Source organism: Microcaecilia unicolor, chromosome 10 (assembly GCF_901765095.1).
Source record: "Microcaecilia unicolor chromosome 10, aMicUni1.1, whole genome shotgun sequence".
NCBI lineage: Eukaryota > Metazoa > Chordata > Amphibia > Gymnophiona > Siphonopidae > Microcaecilia > Microcaecilia unicolor.
Window position 1 is genome coordinate 200,682,723 of NC_044040.1, and position 9,820 is coordinate 200,692,542.

Here is a 9,820-nt window from a genome sequence, read left to right on the forward strand (position 1 = left end):
TGCCGGAGAACGTGGTCAAGGCGGTTAGCTTGTGAGGAAAGGGGGAGTAGGAGGAGTAGGCTCTTGAACAACACCAGTAGGCGACGTAGATAGGAACAATCTCTTTATTTAATTATACACTCGACTCAACACAGCCGTTTCGGTGCTACAGACGCCTTCTTCAGGAGTCTATGAAATAAAACCAAACAATGGTAATATAACAAACATGCAGAACAAAAGTAAAATAAATGTAGAACGTTAAATGTGTGATAAACATAAATTCCATGCAGAATTAAAAAATTAATACAAACATTTTTTATAAAAAATTTTTTTGTAAAAAAATTATTATTAGTATTGCAGAAATGCTATAATATATATACACATATACATATTGTGAAGGAGAGGACCTGGGGGTAGATAAGATGGAAGTGGAAGAGGAAGAAGGGAGGCGGCTCACGAGCAGACGTAGGCAGAACAGAGCCTTGCCTCCATTCCATCCCCAGAGCGCGAGAGAAGTAGTAATGCCCCCTAGAAAAGGGTGGAGAGAAAAGGACTACATTACTCAGCATCCCCCGAGAGAGAGCAGAGAAAGGTTCGTGACCCCTACAAAATGGAGGAGAGGAAGAGACTACATTTCCCAGCAACCTCGGGGAAAAGCCTGGTACAGAGATTACCTTCCCCAGCAGGAACAGGGGGAGAACTCTAACAAGGAAAGGGTGGTGCCCCTGCAGGGTAATCAAGGGAAAGAGGAACAGCTGCAAAGTGGGTGGGACGGGGAGCCCATGGCGTATCAAGAAGCTGGGCAGAGAGAAAGAGAGGAGAGCGAGGAAGAGCCTATGGACCTCTCAGCCTGGGCTCACTCCTTAGGTAACAAAATAAGGGACAAGGTAACTTCATGGTATGGTAACTGGGCTAAGAGAGGAAAGAGGAAAGGTCATGTGGGAGGATGGGTCAGTGCTTACAGAGAGTGACCCAGATGGGTGGGGCCTTTTCATTTTCCAGAGCTCAGGCTGTGAATGAACTTTGAGTTTAAAGAGTTCTGGTTGAAGAGGGATGGGAGATTTTCCCTGAGTGGGCTGAGCCCAGCTGGAAGAAGGTAGAGTGTGCACTGTGGCTAAAAAGCCTAAAAGAAGCTGAAGGGGTTTGAGCTGTGTGCTGAAGCCTCAAGAACTGTGTTTGTTTGTTTTTTTGGAACTGCTTGCAGTGTTTTGGCCCCTCCCAAGGGAGGGGGGGGGGGGAGAAAGAAGACCCAGGGCTATACAACTGTCTAAAAGGAGCCCAGCTGGGTGCTGGAAGCCTGGGAGGTAAAAGTTTTTTTTTCTTGCTGTGTTTGTACCCCTGAGAGGAGCAACAGGGGGAATTGTGAGGTTTTTTTTTGTTGATTCAAGTATTGTGTCTTTTTGCACTGCTGGACTGTTGGATCCCAAGCAAAATAAAGAACTTGTTAAGTTTGCTTTGAAGTGGATTTCTTTTAGCCCTGCCCTGTGGACTGCAGTGAACCAGGAGGTTGGGCAGCAAGGGTGAAGGGGAGATCCCGAGGACCCTCAGGCGGAGGGGAGGATCATTTTCACAATATATATACATACATACACATATACATATATATATATATACACACATACATATACATACATATACATATAAAATCCATACATGTAAAAATACATATACTCAAACATACATGCATATATAGTTTCAAATATATAATAAATACTTAAATTATTAAATTATTAAAAATATTAGATTATATATAACATATGATAAAGGTGTTGTATATTACCAATCGAAGGATGACATCTAAAAATTAGCAGAAAAAACATCAAAATGAAGTATAACGAAAAAAACTCAAAATACAGTGAAATAAATAAATAAAACACACTTACAACCAATTAGTAAATAATATATGATATATATGATGTAACCATATAAGTTAAGTATCATAGATAAACTGACCTTGTGATATATAAATATACGAATATTAAGCAAAGAGAATGAAAGCAAGGCTTCTGCTACAATTGTAATCCTATAGATAAAGCAGAAAACGCTCAGTTATTTATGGCAACATGGCAGGCTTAAAGAATATGTTTTGAATATATATGTATAAAAGGGTGTATATGCATATATCAGAAAATCAATGCAGAGCTTGGCAGAGTTTAAAAGGGGGTTAGACGGTTTCCTAAAGGACAAGTCCATAAACAGCTACTAAATGGACTTGGGGAAAATCCACAATTCCGGGAATAACATGTATAGAATGTTTGTACGTTTGGGAGCTCGCCAGGTGCCCTTGGCCTGGATTGGCTGCTGTCATGGACAGGATGCTGGGCTCGATGGAGCCTTGGTCTTTTCCCAGTGTGGCATTACTTTTGTACTTATATTTAGGGGTCCTTTTACTAAGGTGCGCTGAAAAATGGCCTGCACTGCTGTAGACACGTGATTTGGACGCGCACAGGTCCGTTTTTCAGCGCACCTGCAAAAAAAGGCCTTTGGTTTTTTTTGGCTGAAAACGGACGTGCAGCTAAATAAAAACTGGCATGCATCCATTTTGGGCCTGAGCCCTTAACACCACCCATTGACTTAGCGATAAGGTCTCGCGCGTTAACCGGGCGGTAATCGTCAGCATGCATAAACTGCTGATTTACCGCCCGGTTAGCGCCATGCTGTAGAAAATAAAAAATATTTTCCGGCACTTGCAGTGGACGCACATAAAAATGAAATTACCACCGGGCCCTGCGGTAGCTGGGTAGTAGTTCCAATTGGCACGTGTTGGGCGCTCGTAGGCGCCTACGCAGCTGAGTAAAGGGCCCCTTAATCCAGCTCATCAGTATCACATACAGTTTGGGGTAGATTCAAAAAAGAGGGTTTGGATAAGTCTTTCCAGCAGAAGAAAATTATTCTTAAGGCCGTATGGAGAAGTCTATCCAAAAATTGTGATTAATATTTATCCAGTGAGCAATGTAATATGCAGCGGCCGAGAAGTATAATTCAATGACTAATACAGGAAAATATGGACTCCCCTTCAAGATCAAATATGTAGTACTCTTGTGTAGATATGTACTCTTAACTGTCTATTTTCATGATATGACTACCTACCCATCGTTACTAATCCGTAACCATATCTTGTATCAGATGTGTATATTGTTTGATGCTTTATTTATTTGTTACATTTGTACCCCGCATTTTCCCACCTATTTGCAGGCTCATTGTGGCTTACATAGTACCATGAGACGTTAGCCACCTCCGGTGATGATAACTACAGAGTGATGTAATTATCGAAAGAGATTATGTGTTACAACATTAGGAGAATCGTGGAGAAGAAGAGTTATATAATGTTCATTACGGGCTTTGTTTTCGTTGTGTTGCTGGGTTCAGGCACTTAGGTTGGGTCAGTGGGATTTGCCTTTTCGAACAGGTTGGTCTTTCGTGATTTCCAGAAGTTAAGGTGGTTGTACATATTTTAGCCATTTGTGTTTTGTTTCATTGATAAAATCAATAAAAAATATTGGAACTAAAAAACAAAAAAGAGGGCTAAAAATTCAGTGCTAAAACTATGGGGGGCTGAGCGTCAATTCTATGATACCAATTTTGCACAAAACTGCCATTATAGAAAAGAGCGTAGCTCGGTATGCGACTGCTTACCTGTAGGCGGAAGCACTGCCACCATGTCATAGACTGGTCTACTACTACTACTACTACTACTTAGCATTTCTGTAGCGCTGCTAGGGTTACGCAGCGCTGTACAATTTTAAACAAGGGGAAGGACAGTCCCTGCTCAAGAGAGCTTACAATCTAAAGGTAATAAACTATGTAGTCAGTGTAGGTATCATGAATGGGGAAGGTGGTTAGGCACCAAAAGCAAGGGAGAAGAGATGGGCTTTGAGTAAGGACTTGAAAATGGGCAGGGAGGGTGCATGACGTATGGGCTCGGGAAGTCTGTTCCAGGCATAAGGTGATGCGAGGCAGAAGGGGCGGAGTCTAGAGTTAGCGGTGGTGGAGAAGGGTACAGATAGGAGTGATTTGTCCTGAGAGCGGAGGTTACAGGTGGGGACATACGGGGAGAGGAGGGTAGAGAGGTAATGGGGGGCTGCAGATTGAGTGCACTTGAAGGTCAATAGGAGAAGCTTGAACTGTATACGGTAGCGGATCGGGAGCCAGTGAAGCGACTTGAGGAGAGGGATGATATGAGAGTATCGGTTCACGCGGTAGATAAGACGTGCGGCGGAATTTTGGACAGATTGGAGGGGGGATAGGTGGCTAAGCGGGAGACCAGCGAGGAGAAGGTTGCAATAGTCAAGATGAGAGGTAACGAGCGAGTGGAAGAGGGTTCGGGTGGTCTGTTCAGAGTGGAATGGGCGAATTTTGCTAATATTATAGAGGAAGAAGCGACAGCTCTTAGCTGTTTGCTGGATATGGGCAGAGAAGGAAGGGAGGAGTCGAAAATGACTCCGAGATTGCGGGCTGAGGAGACGGGGAGGATGAGGGCGTTGTCAACAGAGACGGGAAGAGGAGAGGAGGGTTTGGGTGGAAAGACAAGGAGCTCAGTCTTTGCCATGTTCAGTTTCAGATGCCGGTTGGACATCCAGGCAGCGATGTCTGAAAGGCAGGCCGAAACTTTGGCCTGGGTTTCGACTGTGATGTCGGGTGTGGAGAGGTAAAGCTGGGTGTCATCAGCATAGAGATGGTACTGGAAACCGTGTGATGAGATCAGCGAGCCCAGGGAAGAGGTGTATATCAAGAAAGAAGCGGTCCAAGGACAGATCCTTGAGGAACCCCAACAGAGAGCGGGACGGGGGTGGAAGAAGAGCCATTAGAAAATACTTAGAGGAAGTGGTCTACATGCTCATGCCTAAAACTGCACACTCTTAACCAGCCCACTTTGTTGTTGTGTGCTGCAGCATTTAGGTGCTAAGAACTAGATTCTATATATGGTGCCTGAAAAATCTATGTGGAAAAGAATTACACCTAGGCATATTCTCTAGAGTACGCCTAAATTTTATAGAATAGGTTTAACGTTCTGCATGGTACATAGAATACGCTGTGTGGTTCGCCACACACCCAAAATTGGTCGTATCCATTTAGGCCACGTTTTACTTGGTGTAAATCCCGACACCTAAATTAGGCACAGAACGTAATTATGCGTAATAATGCACATAAATTACACCCATGGCCATGCCCCCTTTTCAGCTATGTGACTTAGAATTTAAGCACACCACGTTATAGAATACACTTAGTGAGTTGTATGCATAAATCTCAATCACAATTAATGCTGATAATTGCTTGTTATACTGGAACCAAGACTAAATATTCTGTGATATAAATTGGCCTACCAACCTTATACAAAATAAAGCTTCTTTTCTTTATACTTTTTTCATTTTCCTTTGCAATTTATAAAAGTGTGCCCTCAGTATAAAACCACTATTCAAGGCAATACATTTCTTTGCCAAGCGGTATAGCACTTTCTTTCATCGGGCCACTCTTAAACTTTTTTCTGTGCTGTAGCCAATAATATAGTGCTTTAACTAATAAATAACTCAAAACGTGAACTTATCTCTTAACGTTCTTGCGTTGTGCACTGTGTTTCTCAGCTTGTCACTTCACTCTCGTCGGCCCTTTCTCGGACCGAATCTGGCTTCCCCTGAACGCGCCCGGCTCCGCGAGTTTCAACACCTCTTTCGTCAGGGACTTGGGTGCACTGCATATTGCTCAAAAAGGAAATGAAGACTTCACATTAAGTTCCTGCTCGGCTTTAACCCAAGTCCTTGATGAAAGAGGTGTTGAAACCCACGGAGTCGGGCGCATTCAGGGGAAGCCAGATTCGCAAACAGGACGCCCCCCTCCCCTTCAAGTTGCAGGACGCCCCCCTCCCTCCACTCCCCTCCGAGTTCCACGCCCCCCTCTCCTCCGAGGTCAATGCCCCCGCGCCTCCCTCCCTCAAAGTGCGAGCAGGACCTGTCCTCCGGCAGCCCTGCGCCTTCCTGCGTGCCGGCTGTAATTTAAAAATTGTTACCTCGGGGTCCGGAATCAGCATTGAAGGCGAGCGGTGCTACACACTGCCTTCCCATCTGTCTGAGCTCTGCCTCTGGTCCTGGCCTCATTTCCTGTTTCCGGAAGGGCGCCGCTTGCCTTCAATGCTGATGCCGGACCCTGAGGTAACCGTTTTTAAATTAGAGCTGGCACGCTGGAAGGCGAGGGGCTGCTGGAGGACAGGTCCTGCTTGCACTTTGAGTGAGGGAGGTGGTGGGCATGGAACTCGGAGGACAGAGGGGGCGTGGAACTCGGAGGGGAGTGGAAGGAGGGAGGGAGGGGAGCGTCCTGCAATTTGAAGGGGAGGGGGCGTCCTGCAACTCAGAAGGGGAGGGTGGGGGGGCAGACTGCTGGTGGTGCGAACTTGTAGCGCCTGTGCTTGAGACGCATCGCGGTTTCCCAGGCAACACGGTGACATCACTGGAAGGCTTCAGACATTATGAGCCGGGCTTCAACTTCCTGGCAGTCAGCTTCAGAATGTTGCAGATGCAAATTATTATAGTAGACTAGACAATAATATTCGTAAAAAAGGAGAAGGCTAGATTTAAGCATGCAAATTCCAAATATACTAGCCAGACAAATCTTTTATTTATTTATTACATTTGTATCCCACACTTTCCCACCTATTTGTAGGCTCAATGTGACTTACATAGTACCGGAGAGGTGTTTGCAGACTCCGGTGTAAACAAATACAAAGTGATATTGTGGTAAGATAAAGTTCATGTGGCACAGCCACATTATGGAATCGTTCAACGGAAGAGTTGTGTTATGTCCATTACGTACATAAGTACATAAGTACATAAGTAGTGCCATACTGGGAAAGACCAAAGGTCCATCTAGCCCAGCATCCTGTCACCGACAGTGGCCAATCCAGGTAAAGGGCACCTGGCACGCTCCCCAAACGTAAAAACATTCCAGACAAGTTATACCTAAAAATGCGGAATTTTTCCAAGTCCATTTAATAGCGGTCTATGGACTTGTCCTTTAGGAATCTATCTAACCCCTTTTTAAACTCCGTCAAGCTAACCGCCCGTACCACGTTCTCCGGCAACGAATTCCAGAGTCTAATTACACGTTGGGTGAAGAAAAATTTTCTCCGATTCGTTTTAAATTTACCACACTGTAGCTTCAACTCATGCCCTCTAGTCCTAGTATTTTTGGATAGCGTGAACAGTCGCTTCACATCCACCCGATCCATTCCACTCATTATTTTATACACTTCTATCATATCTCCCCTCAGCCGTCTCTTCTCCAAGCTGAAAAGCCCTAGCCTTTAGTTTTGTTTTGTTGCAGACATCAGGCATTTATGTTGGATTGGTAGTGTATGCCTTTTAAACAGGTTAGTTTTTAGTTTTTTTCCGGAAGTTTAGGTGTCGTACGTAGTTTTCAAGGCTTTTGGTAGTGCGTTCCACAGTTGTGTGCTTACGTAGGAGAAACTGGATGCATAAGTTGATTTGTATTTGAGTCCTTTGCAGCTTGGGTAGTGCAGATTTAGGTACGTTCGTGTTGGTTGGGATGTGGTTCTTGTTGGTAGGTCGATCAGGTCTGTCATGTATCCCGGGGCTTCACCGTAGATAATTTTGTGAACCAGAATTTTGAGTATCAAACAGTCAAATCAACTCTTTCCTGCCTTAACATTCACATATATCAAATTCATCATTCAATCAACTCTTCGAAAAAAGGAAGGAGAACTCTATGAGAGCACCCTTAGCAGAAGTGTAGAGTGTTCAGTGTCTCAATCACAGGCAGAGAAGTTTTTTTGGATATTTAAATTATGAGTGGAGGGTTTTTTCTGCCTGTGATTGAGACAATGAGCACTTTAGATTTGTGCTGAGAAGTCCCTCACGTACTTCTGAGGCATTTTCCTCCTTTTTGAACAGTGAATTGAGTGATGAATTTGACATATGTGACTGTTAAGGCACAAAAGAGTTGATTTGATTGTTTGACACAAGATTGTTTTCACTAGTATATTTTGAATTTATATTTTATAAAGTACGTTTTTATAAAGTACTGTTACCTGCCCCTGTTCTGCCTATTCTCCATCCCTTGGAACACCTGTAATTTTTAACAGTTCATCGAAGGTGAAATGTCAAATAGGAAGCTATTTTGAGATTTTATAAAAATACATATGTGATTACGGGGCTCATTTTAAAAACAGAAAAAACATCCACAAAGTGGCATTTAGATGGGGGGGGGGGTCCCCAAAATGTCCATATCACTATTTACTAAGCCACATAAGCGTCTACATGCACCCAAAGTGCACCAAAATGGAGGTACCGCCCGGCTACCGCATGGCTCTTGCAGCAGGGGCGTAGCCAGACTTTGACGGGAGGGGGGTCCAGAGCCCAAGGTGAGGGGGCACATTTTAGGCCCCCCCCCCCCCCCCGCTGCCGCAACCCTCTCGATCCCCCCTTCCCGCCGCCAACCCTCTCCTGCCGCGTACCTTTGCTGGCGGGGGACCCCAACCCCCACCAGCCTAAGTCCTCTTCTCGGCCACGCGGCATTGCCGAATGATCTGATCAAGTTTGAATCTGTTTCTGTGCGTGCATCTGACATCTTGCATGACGTCAGACGCACGCACAGAAACTTGATCAGATCATTCAGCAAGCAAGGTCGCACGGCCGAGGAGAGAACTTGGGGTCCCCCGCCAGTAAATGTACGCGACAGTGGCAGGGGAGGGTTGGTGGCGGGAACGGGTGGTTGAGAGGGTCGCGGCAGGGGGGGTCCAGGGCCAAATCTACAGGGGCCCAGGCCCCCGTGGCCCCATAGTAGCTACGCCCCTGTCTTGCAGTAATTTCATTTTTGGTGCACGTCCGATACGCACGTTCTGAAACTTTTTGGACGCACGTATTTGACGTGACACGTTACCACTAGGTCAATGGCTGACGGTAAGGTCTCAGGTCCAAAATGGACATGCGGCAATTTTCATTTTGCCGCACATCCTTTTTGGCGAAAAGTTAAAGGCATTTTTTTTACAGGTGCACCTTTGTAAAAGGGCCCCTTAATTAATCCAGTGAATTTCTATGTATATGTAGGATGCTATTATGTCAACAAGACAATATTAATTGTTTTTGGAAGTGCATTTTTATTAAGTGGATCTTCTAATAGACAGTCACATTAAAGAATGTTTATGTTACTGCAAAATGACAGTAAGAACTGTTATAGTACACTTTTTTTTGTTCGACAAGGTCACTTGTCGGATAACTGCATTCGCCTTTCTTAAGACCGATTAGGTCCATTCATCATACAGTTGCTTTGTATGAGCTTTGCAATTTGTGCTTTCTGGTAACAGTTTAAACAGCATTTGTGATATCAAAAATCTACTATGAAAATCTACTTAGTGCCAACGTGATGGATAGTGTGCCTCAAAACTTTATTTTGTAAAGCGCTGTGCATCGGGAACTTGATGCTGCCTACCTCATCATGGTGACAAGGTGGTCAATGTGGATTTGTTAGTGGGGTTGTCTTGTCAAGTACGGCAGTGTAACAGGAGTTATGCCAGTGGTTCCCAAACCTGGTCCTGGAGGCACCTCAGCCAGTCAGGTTTTCAGGATACCCACAATGCACGAGAGAGATTTGCATGCAGTGAAGGCAGTGCATGCAAATCTCTCTCATGAGTATTCATTGTGGATATGCTGAAAACCTGACTCTCTGGGGTGCCTCCAGGACCAGGTTTGGGAACCACTGAGTCATGCAAATAATTTAGCACAAATCAGTCAGGTCAATGGGGGAGAACAGATGGTGACACATGGGCTGTTTGAAATATACCTTTTAAATGAAAATAAGTGCTTAAGCACACTGTGTTACTGAAGATGAAACC